This window comes from Brassica rapa, chromosome A05 (assembly GCF_000309985.2).
Source record: "Brassica rapa cultivar Chiifu-401-42 chromosome A05, CAAS_Brap_v3.01, whole genome shotgun sequence".
Classification (NCBI taxonomy): Eukaryota; Viridiplantae; Streptophyta; class Magnoliopsida; order Brassicales; family Brassicaceae; genus Brassica; species Brassica rapa.
In genome coordinates, this window is record NC_024799.2 from 15,016,936 (window position 1) to 15,036,830 (window position 19,895).

The 19,895-nt window shown below is 41.0% G+C and overlaps 2 non-coding genes across 2 annotated transcripts; both read left to right on the top strand.

The window, feature by feature from the left end:
• The first annotated feature begins 567 nt into the window (after positions 1–567).
• Positions 568–674, top strand: LOC117134476. The gene has a single exon (XR_004458661.1). It is a non-coding gene; the product is annotated as a small nucleolar RNA R71 (small nucleolar RNA).
• An 11,051-nt stretch (positions 675–11,725) lies between these two features.
• LOC117134492 lies at positions 11,726–11,831 on the top strand. The gene has a single exon (XR_004458677.1). It is a non-coding gene; the product is annotated as a small nucleolar RNA R71 (small nucleolar RNA).
• The last annotated feature ends 8,064 nt before the right edge of the window (positions 11,832–19,895 follow it).

Here is a 19,895-nt window from a genome sequence, read left to right on the forward strand (position 1 = left end):
TAGCCGGAGTCTATTTTACCGTTGAAATCCACGGTGATTTGTTGTTGTCCCAACAGTACTCGATCAAGCATTTCTTCGATCTTGCTTTCCTGAGTTTGGGATGGTGGATTCTGGTAGTAGGAGTTCGAGTAGCTTTTGCTGTTGTTGAAGGGTTTTTGAAATTGTGAACTCTGGTTACTTCTTTAAACATTTCCAAAGAAGTTTCTGTTTCCGCCCTGGTTTCCAAATTTCTGGAATCCGGTACCTCCGATGTAGTTCACATTTTCTTCTCCTTCCGTATCTGCTACTTCTCCTTCAGCTAAACAAACTTGCTTCCTAAGAAACTCGTGAACCACATCTAACTTAGCTCTTACTTCGTCCATCTGTTCCTTCCCGATATAGGCTACAGACTTCTTCCGTTTAGAGTCAGTGTTCTTGGTGCTGCTGCTGTTAGCAAGGTTTTCGATAAGTCTCACAGCTTCTAACGGATTCCGAGTAGTGAAGTTTCATTCACTCTCCGTATCAAGAGCCATTTGATACTGTAAGGCGAGACCTCGGAAGAAAGTGCTTAGCAGCTGCACTTCGTTAAATCCGTGGTGTGGACAGTCTCGCTGGAAGAACCTAAATCTAATCCACGCATCTTTGAAGGACTCTCCAGCCTTCTGCGAGAATGTGGAAATTTTGTTTCGAAGTTCTTCAGTGCGCGCCTCATCGAAGAAGTTTCGTAAGAAAGCATTTTTGATGTCGGCCCAGGATGTTAAGGATCCTGTGGGTAGCTGCCTAAGCCAGTGCACCGCTTCTCCATTCAGCGTGTATCTGAAGAGCTTGCACAGCAGGAAATCTTCGGGGACTCCTTCCATCCGAATAGCAGCGATTATATCCTCGAACCGTTCTAGATGGTCCATAGGATGCTCGTGCGGTAACCCAAAGTAGGGTATCTGCGACACGAGAGTGTAGTATTGAAGTTTCAGTTCGAAATTCTGCTTCTGCATCTCCGGAAGTCGAATAGCTGATCTGTTGGAATAGTACTCATCTGGGCGATTGTAGTCGGCCAGTGGTTTCGATCGAGCGTCCTCGTCTAAAGGTTGAGCAGCTCTTGTAGTATCAGCATCAGGGATTACAGTCCCCTGAGCGTCTATTTTCTGACCTGTTGCATTACGCAGATGACCGTCCTGGTCATACAGGTTTCCGTTCTCGTCATGTGTTAGAATAATAAAGTTTACCATTTTTGATGACACAGTATCGATCGACGTACGCGGTGTAATATCGATCGTTGTCGAACGATTAGAATCGATCGACGATGAAGGTTTGGTGTCGGTCGACGGTTGGTTGTGAGTATCGTTCGAGGACGAAGTTGTTGCGTCGAGCGATGTGGAACGTTGACCTCTACGGATGGTGCATTCCAAATGAGCAGGATCGTCTGAGAACAACAAGTCTTTCTCCTTGTTGCTTCTGGTACCGCTGGGCATGCGTCTGAAAAGACAAGAAAAAGATTATGTTAGAAAGGGGGTAGAGAAGAGAATAAGAATCAATAAAACTAAATCTAATGGCGATCAAAGCTCCCCGGCAACAGCGCCAAATTTGATACCAATCAAATTACCCTAAGGAGTGTTACTCTCATCAAAAGAGGTTCATATGTAGTACTTAGGGATCGAATCCACAAGGAGCTAGGGAACAATTAAATCTATTGTTTATTAATTCTAAGAGTTGTAAATGTTTAAATGAAATAGCAATAGTAACAAGCGAAGTAAATAGTAAATGTAACTTGGTTGGAAATGATATTAGATGCAGGGCCACTATTTAGGTGTTGGAGATTATAATATCTATAGATGCCTATTTGTTGCATGCATGATATGTTAGAAATCAACCGCTTAACTCAGTGATCAGCTGTCGCATGTTTCACTGGTTAACAAGCTAGATCTCGTGTCTCAACGGTTAGTATGTTGACAATGAGAGAGTGTCGACCGATGGTCCTATAGGGACATCGACCGATACACCTTTACCTACGTCGACCGATAGTCAATTGAGGACATCGATCGACGGGTTCTAGCCAGGCCTATGCGCGAGTATGATATGCCCTATTAAGATACTAAATTGGCGGTTAGCGCTCTCTAGCAGTCCTAATATGATAGATAGATGTCAGGATGGGATAACAAGGGTGATTGAGTATGCAATCCTATGATCAAGTTCTAGTTAGCAAGGCTAAAACAAGCAATGAATACAAATCTATCATGAATATCACAACAAGGCATATCTATAGTTTGGGGCTAATCCCACAAACCTATCTGAACCCTGGATCTAATAAATGAACTACTCAGACATAGCAAACCAATTCATGACAATGAAGAAATGGAAATTCATAGTATAGATGAAAAGGAATTGAAAACAAGGACTTTCAATCACAAGTGATCTTCTCTCCAAAACTCTCTCTCTCTCCCAAAGTGAAACTGTAACAAAAAGCTCTCTCTGCCGTAAAAACATTAAGGCGGTATATAATCTACTAGGTTAAAAACTCGTCAGGGCATTTTCGTAAATTGGCTTGGCCTTGGGCTTTAAGTCCACTGGTTCCAAAATGTCGCATGTCCAATGTCTCGACATCGATCGATGGTACTTGTGTACATCGATCGATATTAATCTTCATTTGTCGAGGTATCTCATGGTGTCGATCGACAGCACTGGATGTGCATCGATCGATTGTGCTTCCTCTCGTCGACCTCTACATAGTCAGCTCGGGTGAAATGTCTTTTAAGCTCCAAAATGCTCCAAAGTCATAGCTTTACTCCAAAATGCACCTGAACCTGAAAATATACCTAGAAGAGTAGAAAACATAGATATATATATATATATATATATATAGTAAAACACCTATATACCATGGATGAAAACGGGTCAAATCCAAGGTATATCAACTCCCCCAGACTTACCCTTCTACTTGTCCTCAAGCAAAACATACAGGCAGTCTCTCTGAAAGAGGTTTGAAAATATTAGGGACTTACAGATTTTAAACCATAGAAATCCTTTCCTCAACAATTTTTGCAACCACATCTAAAAAGTCCTAATCACAGAAGCACACTATGCAATATCCAAGCTTAGCAACCAATTCTAACATAACACAACTCAGCAATTCACGTCTGACATCCCCTCTACTGACTTCATTTCTTAGCATAAATATAAAGTGAATGCTTTACCTTGGGAGTATCGATCATAGGATGCAAGGATTTTAGACAAGTATCTGGAGCTGCAGGTAAAAGTTAGTTCATAATTTCTCTCTCTCTAATTTTCTCACTTGAGTCAAAGTCTGCTTCCATTGCAGGATCAGTGACCAAGATTGGACAGGCTTCCATGAATCAAAACTTAATGGTGGTTGCCACCAAGCTCTGTTCACTTCTTTTTGACCTATATCCAAGAATTCTTTGTGAAAGCGAGCCTTGAATATTGCCGCCTCCAAGTCCCGTTTCGAATTCTTATATTGGAGTCTTTATGAATCAAGCCTTAATGGTTTTAGCCACCAAGTCCTGTTCAGACTCATCCTAAGTACAATAGATCTTCTTTTTTTTTATATGTAAATCACTAACTATTCTAGGGTCAAAATTTAGAGAGAGAAAATGTGATAAATATTCTACACAAGGTGTTACCTTCCATACCTGTCATAAGAATCCGATCCCATGTATACCAAGCCCCAAGACAAGCGGTTATGTCAGGTTTAGTGTAGGGAATCAGCTTCGGTTACTTCATACGTTCAAGGCAAGTGTGTAGTTGATAGGTTGATCTGCTTTAGCATCTACAGTGGTATCTGCAATCAGTAAATCTAAAATGGTGCTAAAGATTGGTTGGATATTCAAGTTTAAATCGATATAAGATTATAGTCCCTATTTTCAATAGTTAAGCATAATTTATTAAAATTCCTTTTTATATAAGAATAAAATAAATTATATCAGTAAATCTCCCACCAGACTTAAATTACACTGTCCCAGTGTAACTCAGCCGGAGTTACGATGGAATAAGTCATAGGTACGAAATGTAACAAGTGAGGAAGATACATCTGACCGGATTAGATATCGATCGATGGGAACATGTTACATCGATCCTCGTGTGTTTGTCTATGTCGAGCGATGTTGACGTCTCGTCGGCGGTCGATATTAATGTCCTCTTACTTGGGTCTCCTAAATCTGAAAGAAATAAAACGAAAGTAAATAAATGCTAGCTAATAAAACCTAAATAAAATACCTAATAGTGGGTTGCCTCCCACTCAGCGCTTGGTTATAGTCATTTAGCTTGACTGTGGTAGTGATTGGCTAGTTGGTGGAGAAACAGTGGCTTGTTGGAAAACAAGCATCCATGTTATCTTTGCACATACTGGACCAAGATGCAATGAAGCGCAGCTGGTGAGATGATACCTGTCACAAAGGAAAACATCAGGAAAATACTGGAAAGAGCATCTCTTTTTGAGGAGAGCCACATCTGTCTTCCAGAACATGCCACTTCCTTCACACTCACAAGACTGACACCAGAACTCTACACCAAAGAAGAAATCGATGAAATGGTGTTTGGTATTTGTGGAGCTCAGGAGAAACTGGGAGAGGAGCTCAAAATATTGGTGGATGACACACATCAGCCTTCGGATAGAGGCTACAATGAGCTTTTCAGATGTATGGCAGAAATGAGGACAGAAATTGAAAGTTTACTTCAGCAACTTGAGAAGGAAGCTACGACCTCAGCATCGATCGACGCACCACGTGCAACATCGATAGACGTCAGTCTTCCTACAGCTCAGATCCTTGCAGAACCGCGATGTTCAACACAACACAGGGATGAATGGGAAGTCTCATACATCGACACGAGGATAAACGACGTTTACTGCCCTCTCAACAACAACGTAGACTGGCTAAGCACTAAAATCGAGCTACTACAGCAAGATCCGGACACCATTCGCAAGAAGGACCAACATCCAGCCACATCGATCGACATGTGCACCTTCACATCGCTCGACGCCAAAGTCTCAGCAATGAATGAGAGGCTGAGGACTTACGAGGATATGCATGACTGTTTTATATCACCAGTCATGATAGATTTAAACAAATTGTCTAGTCAATTACTTGATGCCCAAAAGGATATTGAGAACATTACTAATCAAAGTTTTTTGCAGGTAACATCAGCATCGATCGACAGGCTACGAGGACCCTGGATCGATGGCAAGAAACCTGTGGAGTTACTTCCTTACACAGCAGCAGAGGTTGACAAGATCACATCCAAGATCTACACTGCTCTAGACACCATGGAGGAACGACTTGACAAACGCTGCGATGACATCTACTTTCCATTCGACAACAAAATCAGTGGACTAGACAACCACACAGAATGGCTACAGAAAGAAGTCAAAGCCATTCAGAGGCAACTCGCAGCTCAACACCAGATATCAACATCAAGCGACAGGACAAAAGCGAAATCGATCGACGGCAACTCACCGAGATCGACCAACAAACACATAATCGCATCGATCGACGCCGAGTCTATACCAATCGGCGAGCAGCTGATACACAAGACAGTAGAGTCAATGCAAAAGGAACTGACAGATCTTTCAGCATACGCCTATGACAACATAGGCTTGCACCAGGTCAGCATTGACAACATTCAAGAAAGGCTACAGAACATCTCCAATGTACTTGGGAAGATGGATGACAAATGGACAAGAAATGATGAGGCCACAAGAAGTTTCATTGCATCTTGGTCCAGAATGCGCAGAGATGACGTGGATGCTTGCTTTCCAACAAGCAGCTGCTTCTCCACCCAATAGCCAATCACCACCACAGTCAAGCTAAATGACTATAACCAAGCGCTGAGTGGGAGGCAACCCACTATTAGGTAGTTTACTTCGATTTTATTAGCTAGCATTTGATTTCTTTCGTTTTATCTCTTTCAGATTTAGGAGAACCAAGTAGGAGGACTTGAATATCGACCGACGACGAGACGTCGACATCGTTCGACATAGGCAACCACACGACGATCGATGTACCACTTACACATCGATCGATATTTAATCCGGTCAGATGTATCTTACCTACTTGTTACATTTCGTACATCATACACTTTTCATCATAACTCCGGCTGAGTTACACTGGGACAGTGTAATTTAAGTCTGGGGGGAGATTTACTGATACAATTAATTTTATTCTTACGTAAAAAGGAATTTCAAATAAATTATGCTTAGCTATAAAAAATAGGGACTATAATCCTATATTGATTTAAACATGAATATCTAACCAATCTTTAGCACCGTTTTAGATTTACTGATTGCAGATAGCACTAAAGATGCTAAAGCAGATCAACCTATCAATTACACACTTGCCTTGAACCGTATGAAGTAACCAAAGCTGATTTTCAACACTAAACCTGACATAACCGCTTGTCTTGGGGCTTGGTATACATGGGATCGGATTCTTCAGATAGGTCTGGAAGGTAACACCTGGTTTAGATTATTTATCACATTTTCTCTCTCTAGATTTCGACCCTAGATTAGTTATAGAGTTTCTATTTAAAAAAAAAAAGTAAGTAAGATCTATTTTTTAATTAGGATGAGTCTGAATAGGACTTGGTGGCTAAAACCATGGAGGCTTGATTCATAAAGACTCAAATAAAAGAGTTCGAAACGGGACTTGGGGGCGGCAATCTTCAAGGCTCGCTTTCGCAAAGAACTCTTGGATATAGGTCAAAAAGAAGTGAACAGAATTTGGTGGCAACCACCATTAAGTTTTGATTCATGGAAGCCTGTCCAATCTTGGTCACTGATCCTGCAATGGAAGCAGACTTTGACTCAAGAGAGAAATTTAGAGAGAGAGAAACTAGGAACTAACTTTTACCTGCAGCTCCAGATACCTGTCTGAAATCCTTGCATCATGTGATCGATACTCCCAAGGTAAAGCATTCACTTTATATTTATGCTAAGAAATGAAATCAGTAGAGGGGATGTCAGACGTGAATTGATGAGTTGTGTTATGTTAGAAATGGTTGCTAAGCTAGGATATTGCATAGTGTGCTTTTGTGATTAGGACTTTTTAAATGTGGTTGCAAAATTGTTGAGGAAAGATTTCTATGTTTTTAAAATCTTAAGTTCCCAAATATTTTCAAACCTCTTTCAGAGAGACTGCCTGTATGTTTTGCTTGAGGACAAGCAAAATGGTAAGTCTGGGGGAGTTGATATACCTTGAATTTGACCCATTTTTATCCATGGTACATTATTATTTTACTATATATATATATCTATGTTTTCTATTCTTCTAGGTATGTTTTCAGGTTCAGGTGCATTTCGGAGTAAAGCTATGACTTTAGAGCATTTTGGAGCATAAAGGACATTTCACCCGAGCTGACCACTTAGAGGTCAACGAGAGGAAGAATAATCGATCGATGCGCATAAGTGGTGACGATCGATATCAGGAAATGCCTCGACAGATGAAGATTAATATCGATCGATGTACACAAGTACCATCGTTCGATGTCGAGACACCAGACGCGACATTTTGGATTCAGCAGACTTAAAAACCAAGACCAAGCTAAATAACCAAAATGCCCTGACGAGTTTTTTAACCTAGTAGAATATATACTGCAAGTGTTTTGACGGCAGGGAGAGCTTTTCTTTTCTAGACCTAGTTTTGTTACAAGTTTCATTTGGAGAGAAGATCACTTGTGATTGGAACTCCTTGTTTCATTTTCTTATCATCTATTCTATGAGTTTCTATTTATCTATTGATATGAATTGCTTTGCTATGTCTGAGTAGTTCAACTGTTAGATCCAAGGTTCAGATAGGTTTGTGGGATTAGCCCAAACTGTAGATCTGCCTTGTTGTGATATTCATGATAGATTTGTATTCATTGCTTGTTTTAGCCTAGCTAACTAGAACTTGATCATAGGATCGCATATTCAAGCATCCTTGTTATCCCATCCTGACATCTATCTATCATATTAGGATTGCTAGAGAGGGCTAACCGCCAATTTAGAATCTTAGTAGAGCATTTTCATACTCGCGCATAGGCCTGTCTAGAACCCGTCGATCGATGTCCTCAACTGACAATCGATCGATGTTGGCAAAGGTGTATCGGTCGACGTCTTAATAGACTATCAATCGACACTCTCTTGTGTCTGCATCTAACCGGTGAGACACAAGATCTAGTCTGTTAACCAGTGGTACATGCGACAGCTGATCACTGAGTTAAGCGAATGAGCTCTAATATATCATGGATGCAACAGTTAGGCATCTATAGGAATTATAATCTCCAACACCTGAATAGTGGCCCTGCATCTAATATCATTTCCAACCTAAGTTACATTTATCATTTACTCGCTAGTTACTATTGCTATTTCATTTAAAACATTACAACCTTTAGAATTAATAAACACTAGATTTAATTGTTCCCTAGCTCCTTGTGGATTCGATCCCTAAGTACTACATCTGAACCTCTTTTGATGATAGTAACACTCCTTAGGGTAATTTGAGTGGTATCACATCTTACCAAGGGTTATGTGATGCAGCGTCATCATGCTTGGACAGCAGGAAACGAAACATTCTGATTAGTCTTTGGTTTATTTTTAATATTTTTTATATCTATATAACTGTTATTTTCCTTTTATTTTATGTCAAGGAAAACCCTAGATAGAAGTCTTATTTATACTCTTTGTATTCTTTTATTATGAGGCAGCTTTTGATATATTTTAATAAAAGAGAGGCTTCTCTGAAACCCTTGTTCTTGATTTGATTCAATTCATCAAAATAGGAAACCGGTCTCAAGCGATTCTTTGAATCCCTTGATTGAGCGAAGCAGGTCCCAAGGAGGATTATCAAATCTCTTGGTTGAGCTGATTATCTAGTTTGTATGCTGCGCCAGGCTGGTATCAGAGCCGAGAGGTGTTCCTTCTCGACGGCTAAACAGTGTGTTCCCGCTTCAGTGTTAAAAGAACAGGTATTAATACTCACATAAATCTAACATCTAGTGTTGCCGTGTCCCTAGGACAGGATAATGCTCATCTCCAAGTCATTGGCAACATCAATCAAAAGAAAGGTTATGCATTAGTGGGTTTTGAGAAGAATACTTTACAACGTGATTCTATGGGAAAAGAGCCATTGATTGCTTTTAATCATGAATGGGTTCATGAGAAGTGCAACAAAAATGCCAAATCATGATCAACAAGCTAATCCGTTTTGTTCTCGTGAGGAAGATCTTGATGGCGAGATCTATAAATATTTCATGTCTTATAGCTACTATGATGAAGATCCTTGCTATGACGTATATATACAAAACAAACAAGCCTCAACTGAAGTTCAAAAAATTAAAAGGTTGACAGGTTCAAGGTGTTCCCTTCAAAGAAGAAATTTACGCATATGAATTATGAAAAAGAAGAGTTAATGGAATTGAAAAGCAAATGAAGCAATTTTACTTATGTGTTTCAAGTCTTTCATCTTGAAAAGATATTTCTATTGCACGTTCTTTCCAATAATCCTCATCGTATTCCTCCGTATGTTCCTCATTAGGTGAAGTAATTACAGTGTCAACTGCAAAACTTTCATGGAAACCACTATCTGCCCAACTTCCTATGGAATAATCATCATGTCCTCTCTTGCTTGGAGGTTGGAAGGAAAAGTGTTGGTAACAATGACTAGGTGAAGCGAAATGGTCAACTGGGTGTATTACGTCGAGTGACGTGTTGTTGCGGTTATCGGTCACCGTTGACACATTGGAATCGATCGATGGAAAGGTTGGGGTGTCGATCGATTCCGAGTACTCTGTTTTGTACTCCGATTCATACCCTGCTCCACAATGGCATGCGCCAATGAAGCCAAGTTCTTTCCCATAATCCACAGAATTAATTACCTTTCTCTTAGGTCGGATGGGGTCGTAGTGGATGTTTGGGTCTATGAGCGTTAGACACAATTTGTTTTTGTTCATGTCACATACGGCTCCTACTGTAGCTAGGAAAGATCTTCCAAGCAGAAGTGAAGAGTTCCAGTTAAGCTCAATGTCTAGGACATGAAAATCTACAGGGACAAGGGCATTACCAATCAGTACCTCCAGATCTCTTATAATACCTCCTGATCATTTCTCTGAAAGATCCACGAAGGTGAAGGATTCCGTTGAGGGTTCAATGGTCAAACCAAGCTGGTCTTCCATGATCCTATGGAGGATACTAACTGATGCTCCTGTGTCACACATCGAATGGGGAAATTCAACATCCTTGACTATGCATTGTATTGCAAACTTCCCAGGATCACTCTTCTTCATCAATGTGATCCTGTGTTTCATCTTCCCTCTGACTTGATGAAACATTCTCCTAATGTCCTTTTTAGTTACCTTTGTTTCTCTGAAGAACATCCACAACCGGTGTGTGAAGTACGCTTCATCAAAAGGTTTTTCGATTGGGATTCTGAGGACTCGTTTAGTGAAACCATCCATCTCCTTATCGTTAGCTTCCCTCTTAAGGTTTTTAGGAATCTTCTCCCTTCTTTTCCTTAACCTTCTCCCTTCAGATTCTTGTTCTTCTTAAACTGATTCTGGTGAACTATTTAAAGGGTTGGGTTTTGGTTCGGGTGGGTTTGCTTATGGTTTAGGTGGTGGTCTGAGTGCGTTGATGTAATCATTATCGATTCAGGGTAACCGCACTCGGTATGTCAGAGGTGCCTGTCGATCGATGGGAGGTGTGTTTTGATGATCGACGTCGGACTCACTCTGTCGATCGATGGTTGGCTCAACCGATCGATCGATTTTTTCATAGAAAGGGGAGGGTGGGTGAGGATGCTTAGCTGCGAATTCTTCATGAGTTAGAATACTAACCGCATTGCATTCAGTCGATTTGGCAGATGACATCGATAGATGACTGGAGTAATCCGTCCATCGATCTTCATCATGGTCTGCCGATCGATGCGAGTTTATCGACATCGGTCGACACCATTGGGATCCGCCGAGACTCATGGAGTTTTCGATTTCGAAATCTCCTTCCTCAAGCTTTTCATTTCTCACCACTTGCCAGAAATCATCATCTATGATGGCATTTACGTGGTGTTTTCCTTTGTCGGCTCCTATCTCTCTAGCGAAAGCTTCTTGCCTTTTTATTGTCTCGCCCGTCTGAATTAATTGGGATTCAAGTTTTCTCACCTGAGTCACTAAGGTCTCAATTTTGGTGTTCAGATTGTTGTAGGCGGAGTCTATCTTACCGTTGAAATCCACAGTGATTTGTTGTTGTCCCAACAGTACTCGATCAAGCATCTCTTCGATCTTGCTTTCCTGAGTCTGGGGTGGTGGATTTTGGTAGTATGAGTTTGAGTAGCTCTTGCTGTTGTTGAAGGGTTTTTGAAATTGTGAATTTTGGTTACTTCTTTGGCCATTTCCAAAGAAGTTTCTGTTTCCGCCCTGGTTTCCAAATTTTTGGAATCCGGTACCTCCGATGTAGTTCACATCTTCTTCTCCTTCTGTATCTGCTACTTATCCTTCAGCTGAACAGACTTGCTTCCTAAGAAGCTCGTGCACCACATCTAACTTAGCTCTTACTTCGTCCATCTGTTCCTTCTCGATAGAGGCTACAGACTTCTTCCATTCAGAGTCAGTGTTTTTGGTGCTGCTGCTGTTAGCAAGGTTTTCGATAAGTCTCACAGCTTCCAACGGATTCCGAGTAGTGAAGTTTCCTTCACTCGCCGTATCAAGGGCCATTAGATACTGTAAGGCGAGACCTCGGAAGAAAGTGCTTAGCAGCTGCACTTCGTTAAATCCGTGGTGTGGACAGTCTCGCTGGAAGAACCTAAATCTAATCCCCGCATCTTTGAAGGACTCTCCAGCCTTCTGCGAGAATGTGGAAATTTTGTTCCGAAGTTCTTCAGCGCGCGCCTCATCGAAGAAGTTTCGTAAGAAAGCATTCTTGATGTCGCTCTAGGATGTTAAAGATCCTGTGGGTTGCTGCATAAGCCAGTGCATTGCTTCTCCATTCAGCGTATATCTTAAGAGCTTGCACAGCAGGTAATCCTCGGCGACTCCTTCCATCCGAATGGCAGCGATTAGATCCTCGAACCGTTCCAAATGGTCCATAGGATGCTCGTGCGGTAACCCAGAGTAGGGTATCTGCGACACGAGAGTGTAGTATTGAGGCTTCAGCTCAAAATTCTGCTTCTGGATCTCCGGAAGTCGAATAGCTGATCTGTTGGAATAGTACTCATCTGGGCGATTGTAGTCGGCCAGTGGTTTCGATCGAGCGTCCTCATCTACAGGTTGAGCAGCTCCTGTAGCATCAGCATCAGGGATTACAGTTCCCTGAGCATCTATTTTCTGACCTGTTGCATTATGCAGATGACCGGCCTGGTCATACAGGTTTCCGTTCTCATCCTGAGTTAGAATAATAATGTTTACCATTTTTGACGATACGGTATCGATCGACGTACGCGGTGTAGTATCGATCGTTGTCGAACGATTGGGATCGATCGACGATGATGGTGTGGTGTCGGTCGACGGTTGGTTGTGCATATCGATCCACGACGAAGTGGTTGCGTCGAGCGATGTGGAACGTTGACCTCTACGGATGGTGCGTTCCAAATAAGCAGGATCGTCTGAGAACAGCAAGTCTTTCTCCTTGTCGCTTCTTGTACCGCTGGGCATGCACCTGAAAAGACAAGAAAAAGATTATTAGAAAAGGGGTAAAGAAAAGAATAAGAATTAATAAAACTAAATCTAATGGCGATCAAAGCTCCCCGGCAACGGCGCCAAATTTGATACCACTCAAATTACTCTAAGGAGTGTTACTCTCATCAAAAGAGGTTCAGATGTAGTACTTAGGGATCGAATCCACAAGGAGCTAGGAAACAATTAAATCTAGTGTTTATTAATTGTAAAGATTGTAAATGTTTTAAATGAAATAGCAATAGTAACAAGCGAGTAAATAATAAATGTAACTAGGTTGGAAATGATATTAGATGCAGGGCCACTATTCAGGTGTTGGAGATTATAATACCTATAAATGCCTAACTGTTGCATGCATGATATATTAGAGCTCATTCTCTTAACTCAGTGATCAGCTGTCGCATGTACCACTGGTTAACAGACTAGATCTTGTGTTTCACCGGTTAGATGCAGACACAAGAGAGTGTCGATCGATAGTCTATTAAGACGTCGACCGATACACCTTTGCCAACATCGATCGATTGTCAGTTGAGGACATCGGTCGACGGGTTCTAGCCAGGCCTATGCGCGAGTATGAAATGCCCTACTAAGATTCTAAATTGGCGGTTAGCCCTCTCTAGCAATCCTAATATGATAGATAGATGTGAGGATGGGATAACAAGGGTGCTTGAATATGCAATCCTATGATCAAGTTCTAGTTAGCAAGGCTAAAACAAGCAATGAATACAAATCTATTATGAATATCAAAACAAGGCAGATCTATAGTTTGGAGCTAATCCCACAAACCTATCTGAACCCTGGATCTAACAGTTGAACTACTCAGACATAGCAAAGCAATTCATATCAATAGATAAATAGAAACTCATAGAATAGATGAAAAGAAATAGAAACAAGGAGTTCCAATCACAAGTGATCTTCTCTCCCAAATGAAACTTGTAACAAAACTGGGTCTAGAAAGTAAAAAGCTCTCCCTGCCGTCAAAAACTTAGGCAGTATATATTCTACTAGGTTAAAAACTCGTCAGGGCATTTTGGTAATTTAGCTTTGCCTTGGTTTTTAAGTCTGCTGAATCCAAAATGTTGCGTCTGGTGTCTCGACATCGATCGATGGTACTTGTGTACATCGATCGATATTAATCTTCATTTGTAGAGGCATTTCCTGATATCGATCGTCATCACTGATGCGCATCGATCGATTATTCTTCCTCTCGTCGACCTCTAAGTGGTCAGCTCAGGTGAAATATCCTTTATGCTCCAAAATGCTCCAAAGTCATAGCTTTACTCTGAAATGCACCTGAACCTGAAAACATTCCTAGAAGAGTAGAAAACATAGATATATATATAGTAAAATACTAATATACCATGGATAAAAATGGGTCAAATCCAAGGTATATCAGACATCAAAGGCGCCTTCCTAGGTAAATTTTTTAGCGAAGCTGTAGCAACTCGAAGTATAAGGTTTGATTACATGGTGGACAAGATGATTGACGATCACGAGAAAAGAATAATCACTAGTCTTTAGTCAGATTAGTATTAGTCAGATTATGGATTTTGCCTATAGCGAGCAGAATGGAGATATTGGAAAACTGACAACTCATGTCAAGCAGCCAAACATTTAGGTTCGCCATGCAGATGAGAGTAAGCAGAAGGACGAACTGAACAGAGAAAAGACGGTCAACCATGATACAGTTGAGGATGATGAATATCATGTATCAGGAGAGCAGAGCAAAGTAGAAGAAGCTGATACAAAAGATCCGACTTCAGCATCGATCGACAGTAGTAACTCAGAATCGATCGATATCCTAACTTCAAAAATGATCGGTACAGATATTTGTCATCGATCGATACCTTCTACAATCCCTGATGCTACCACTGTGTATGCTAGGACTAGACGACCGAAGGCAATTAGAGACTATAACAGTCCTGAGGACGCCTATGCTAAAAGGTTTGCATTGCGTCGTTCAGCACTTCAGAATACTGTCCTTGAGCTGCACCCTGCTTATATCTCTCTTGTGGGTCAGCATTCTTTCCATGATTTTCCTCATGAAGATCCCACTAGCCACCTGGAGACATTTGTAGATCTAGCCTCGACCATTAAATGCAATGGAGTCTCTGAAGACTACTACTTTTGCAAACTATTTCCATACTCTCTTGCTGGGGATGCAGCTCATTGGTTGAAGAAGCTACCACCAGGATCTCTCACTACCTGGAATGACATCAGATACGCCTTCCTCAACAAATTTCTCTATGATGCTGTAGTAAATCTAGAGATTGAGATAAGGTCTATGCTGGAATATATGGTAGAGGATGATGAGCAACATGAGTCTGGAAAGCTGAGAACAGTAGAACTAGCTGATATTAGTGACACGACCTCAACATCGATCGATATCCCAACCGTAACATCGATCGATACCAGCTTTTCAACATCGATCGACCCCAGCCTTCAAACATCGATCGACACAAACTTTTGTTGTCGATCGATACCACTCAAAATCCCTGAAAAAATCGAGTTGTCCTCATGACATTGCAGACTCGACACTGAAGAGCATCGATGTATCAAGTTGTTATCCTAACCAAAAAGTAGAAAAAGAAATCACCATGGAAGATTTCTTGGAACTAGAAGAATTCTTGGAGTTAGAGGATGGACAACAGCTTGGAGATTTGGATTCGAGTGAAGAAGTAACTATGGAAGACTTCTTGGACCTGGAGGAATGGCTTGGGGATTTAGACCAGAACCCGAAGCAGAAGTTTGATGATCAGCACACTTCGGGACGAGGTCTGAAAATTTCACCAAAGGCTGACGACATCGATCGACATCAACCTGATGAGATCGATCGATACACTCCCTGCGTAATCGATCAACACCCACCCTATGCCATCGATCGACAGTCGTCACACATCATGAATCTACATACACCCGACTGCATCGATCGACACCCGCCCAATTGTATCGATCGATACTCATGGTTGGATGAACTATTTGGATACCCAATTGAACCAGGACCGATTGAGGAGATAATGCACATGTCTAAGACATCACACATTGATGTCCCCGAACATCTAAGACCACCTATATGCGCAGAAGAAGCTGTTGGGATTTGCAAAAGAGTTAAGAGGATGCATGATCCTGTGAAGATTATGGTTCCATGTGCGGTGTTTGAAGTTGAATCTCTTATCCCACCAGATAAAGTTGTGTATCTGAGTTCTTACATTGAGGTATTGAATGATCAACATCATGTAGAAGCTTCTCAGAGAGGGCTGCGATTTACAGATGAAGTAGATGAAGGCCCAGCAGGAGCACCATCGAGCGACATCAGCAAATCAGAATTGATCGACACTAACACTTCATCATCGATCGATACCGATCAGATACCATCGATCGACACCAGACACGAATCAGAGCAGAATGAGTATGAATTGTGCGGAAATATTTTTTATGGAGATACCACCACGTATTCTGACAAGTGTGGGGGAAAGAAGTGGAGGAACTGGAAGAAGAAAAAGAGAATCAATGAAGGTTCTCAGATATCATTGATTCCTCACTTCTCAGATGATGCCAGGAAGTCCAGAGTGAGATTACACAAGCCTGTGGGAAAGAAGGGGAGAAATTGGAAGAAGCGGAAACGAACCAAAGGAGGTTCTCAATTACCATTGACTCCTTACTTCTCAGATAGTATCAGAAAATCAAGAGTGCGCAGCAATTGCTTTTCACATCCATATGCAAAACTTAGAGCACTCCTTATTGTTGAGATGATAGACAAAGGAGAAGGGTCTATGGAGGAGGCTTTCACACAAGAATGATAAAGCTTCAAAGAGTAGACATTGAGACTTGATTTGGAGCAAGTTCTCATTCTCATCCGGACTGAATCAGATCTCCAGAAGTCAAGCTAGTGAGTGAAAATAAGCGTTGAGTTGGAGGAAACCCAGTGTTAGTATTTTATTTATGTTAGGTACAAGGAAAAGATCCGAGGAAGACGAGTTTCCATAGAAATCGACAATGGCTAGCTAACATCGATCGACAGAGCATTACTAGCATCGATCGATTGCCACTTAATTGTGTTGATCGATAGAGCATCAAGAGTATCGATCGCCATTTAACTGTGTTGGTCGACATTCATATCAACGTCAGTTAGCTGTTTAGAATAGGGATCCGAGTAAACGATTGCCATGAGATCGACCGACGAGAACAAGTCGATATCGATCGACATTGTTACATCTTCCATGATCGATGACAACACGTTTACATCGATCGACATCCATTCCAGTCAGGTATATCATTCTAACTTGTTAAATTGAGTACTTATGATTTATTTACACCATAACTCCAACTGGATATACACTGGTCACATCGTTATCTAAGTATGGGGGAGGTTCTACTGATATTGTGTTTTAGTTATGAAAAAAAAAAAAAAACAGATCCATGTAGACGATTGCTCAGATCATCGACCGATGAGACCATCTCGATATCGATCGACAACGCTTCATCAACAACGATCGATTGTCACTTCATTGTATCGATCGATACTGAGCAGGTTATCGTTCTTACTTGTTAAATTTTGTACTTCTGCTTTATGATCTTCACCTTACCACCGACTGTGTTCCACTGGAGACAGTGTAATTTAAGTCTGAGGGGATTACTAACGTTTATCTACCTTTATGAGTCTTATTTAAAATATTTTCAAAATCTGTTTTTATTGAGTCAAGGAGGGGATAATGAACTTATTAGATTCATGCTTGTTATCTATCCATTCTTTAGCACCATTCTAGACTTACTGATTGCAGATAGTACTAAAGATACTAAAGTGGATCAACCTGTCAACTATATTCACACTTGCTGAGATTGTTTGAAGAAACCGAAGCTGATCTCCAACCTAATTTGACTTAACTGCTTGTCTTGGGGCTTGGTATACACTGGATCGGATTCCTCCTTCAGGTCTGAAAGGTAAAAGTCTGAGTGATTTTGATTTCCTTCTCTCCTCCCTTTGGCATCCTAATAAAATAAATAAAAGATTGAGATGATTTCTTGCGGTTTAGAGGGGTAGGAGCGTCTCCTGCGACCCCATTATTCTACTCTAATAGAATGATCACACATTGTTGGAAGCGAGGGGTAGGTACATTACCGATGACCCCACTATTCGCCTACACTTTGTCAGGAAAAGAAAAAGAACAAAAAAAAATCGAAAAGAAGGTGAATAAGATGGACTGCATCATCATCTTTGTTCATTGGAATTGAGATAAAAAGGATTCAGAGAAGGGAGATATAGAGTAAAAGAAACCAAAACAAGACTACCTGTTTACTCAGATACCTGTTGGGGTAAGAGTCCATGTGTCTTGTGATCGATACTCTCAAGGTAAAGCTTACACATTTATTTATGTTAAGAAATGAGGTTGGTAGAGGGAAATGTCATACATGATTTGCTAAGATATTGGCTAGGTGAATTTGGTTGCTAAGCTAGGATATTGTATAATGTGCTTCTGTGATTAAGACTTCTTAGATGTGGATTGCAATATTGTAGAGGTGATGATTCTAAGTTTTAAAATCTTTTGAGTCCCTGCTGTTTTCAAACCTCTTTCAGAGAGACTGCCTGTTGGTTTTGCTTGAGGACAAGCAAAAGGGTAAGTCTGGGGGAGTTGATAGACCATATATTTTACCCATTTTAATCATGGTCTATAAGTGTTTTAAAGTGCTTTAAGATACAATTATTATGTTTTGGAGTCTATTTAGAGTATTTACAGGTTCAGGGACGTTTAGGAGAAATATGGTGCTTTTGGAGTCTTTTGGAGCTTTTGGGGGTGCAGAGTTGCACAGATGCGTCAGATGTTTAGCTATGGCAGGAGACCTTACAACCTTTAGATTGAGCCCATTTGACACAAGGTAGAGCTTTGAGTTAGCTTTCCAATGCCACCGGTCTCAGGTCAATATGCATCCTGTGGCAGAAGTTATGGCCGTTTTACTGAAGAGTGGTCAGTCTGCCTCGCGAGAGGAAGCTGCCGAGAAGAGAAAGCCACGTCGATCGATGGAGATCCCAGATCGTGGGCCTTGCATATTTTATGACTGTGTGAAGCCCAGAAGTAACCACAAATTACCAGAATGCCCTTGGACGACCAGAAACCCTATTTATGTTATTTCTAAGCCATTGTTGACGGCTACGCTTTTTACGGACTTTCTTTGATTCATAGTTTTGTTAGGAGAGAAAGGAGGAACTCCTATCAGAGTCCTCCTGGAACTCCTTTGGTTTTATTTATCTATTTCATTTCAGTTTTTCTGTCTATTCATCTATGATTTCTGTTTTCATGTTTGAGTAGATCCACCTGTTAGATCCAGGGTTCAGATAGGTTTGTGGGATTAGCCCCAAACTATAGATCTGCCTTGTTGTGATATTCATGATAGATCTATACTTATTGCTTGTTCTAGAGTAATTAACTAGAATATTGATCATAGGATTCCATACACAAGCATCCTTGTTATCCCATCCTGACATCTATCTATCATATTAGGATTGCTAGAGAGGGCTAACCGCAAATTTAGCATCTTAATAGGGAAAATCATCTCGCGCATAGGCCTGGCTAGAACCCGTCGATCGGTGTCCTCAACTGACTATCGGTCGACGTAGGTAAGGTGTATCGGTCGATGTCCCAATAGGACCATCGGTCGACACTCTTTCGTGATCAAGATACTAACCGTTGAGACACGAGATCTAGCGAGTTAACCAGTGAAACATACGACAGCTGATCACTGAGTTAAGCGGTTGAGCTCTAACATATCATACATGCAAGAAATTGGTACCTATAGGAATTATAATCTCCAACACCTGAATAGAAACCCTAGATCTAGCAACCATCCTTCCATCGAACAACCCTTGCCAAGCTGAACAATTGACTTGTTCAACTTGTTTACTGCTTTGTTTATTTAATTCCTATTTTACTGCTTTATAATCTATTAGCCTAGTTTATTATAAATTGTTTAGATTTAATTGGTTCCTTAGCTCCTTGTGGATTCGATCCCTAAATACTATAACTCGACCTCTTTTGATGAGAGTAACACTCTTTAGGGTAATTTTAGTGATATCAGCCTTCCCTTCATTTATTTTCTCACCAGAGACGGGGGAGGCGATTATCTGCTGCTAATCGTTTACCTTTGGTTTTTATGGTTAGAGTCAGTCCGCTTTGATGTCTTTATCGAGTCGGTTTGTTAAGATCGAGTCAGTCCAAACTTTGTGGGAATCAGGACCTTATTCTATGATGTGTATTAACCACCCTCGTGCTTTA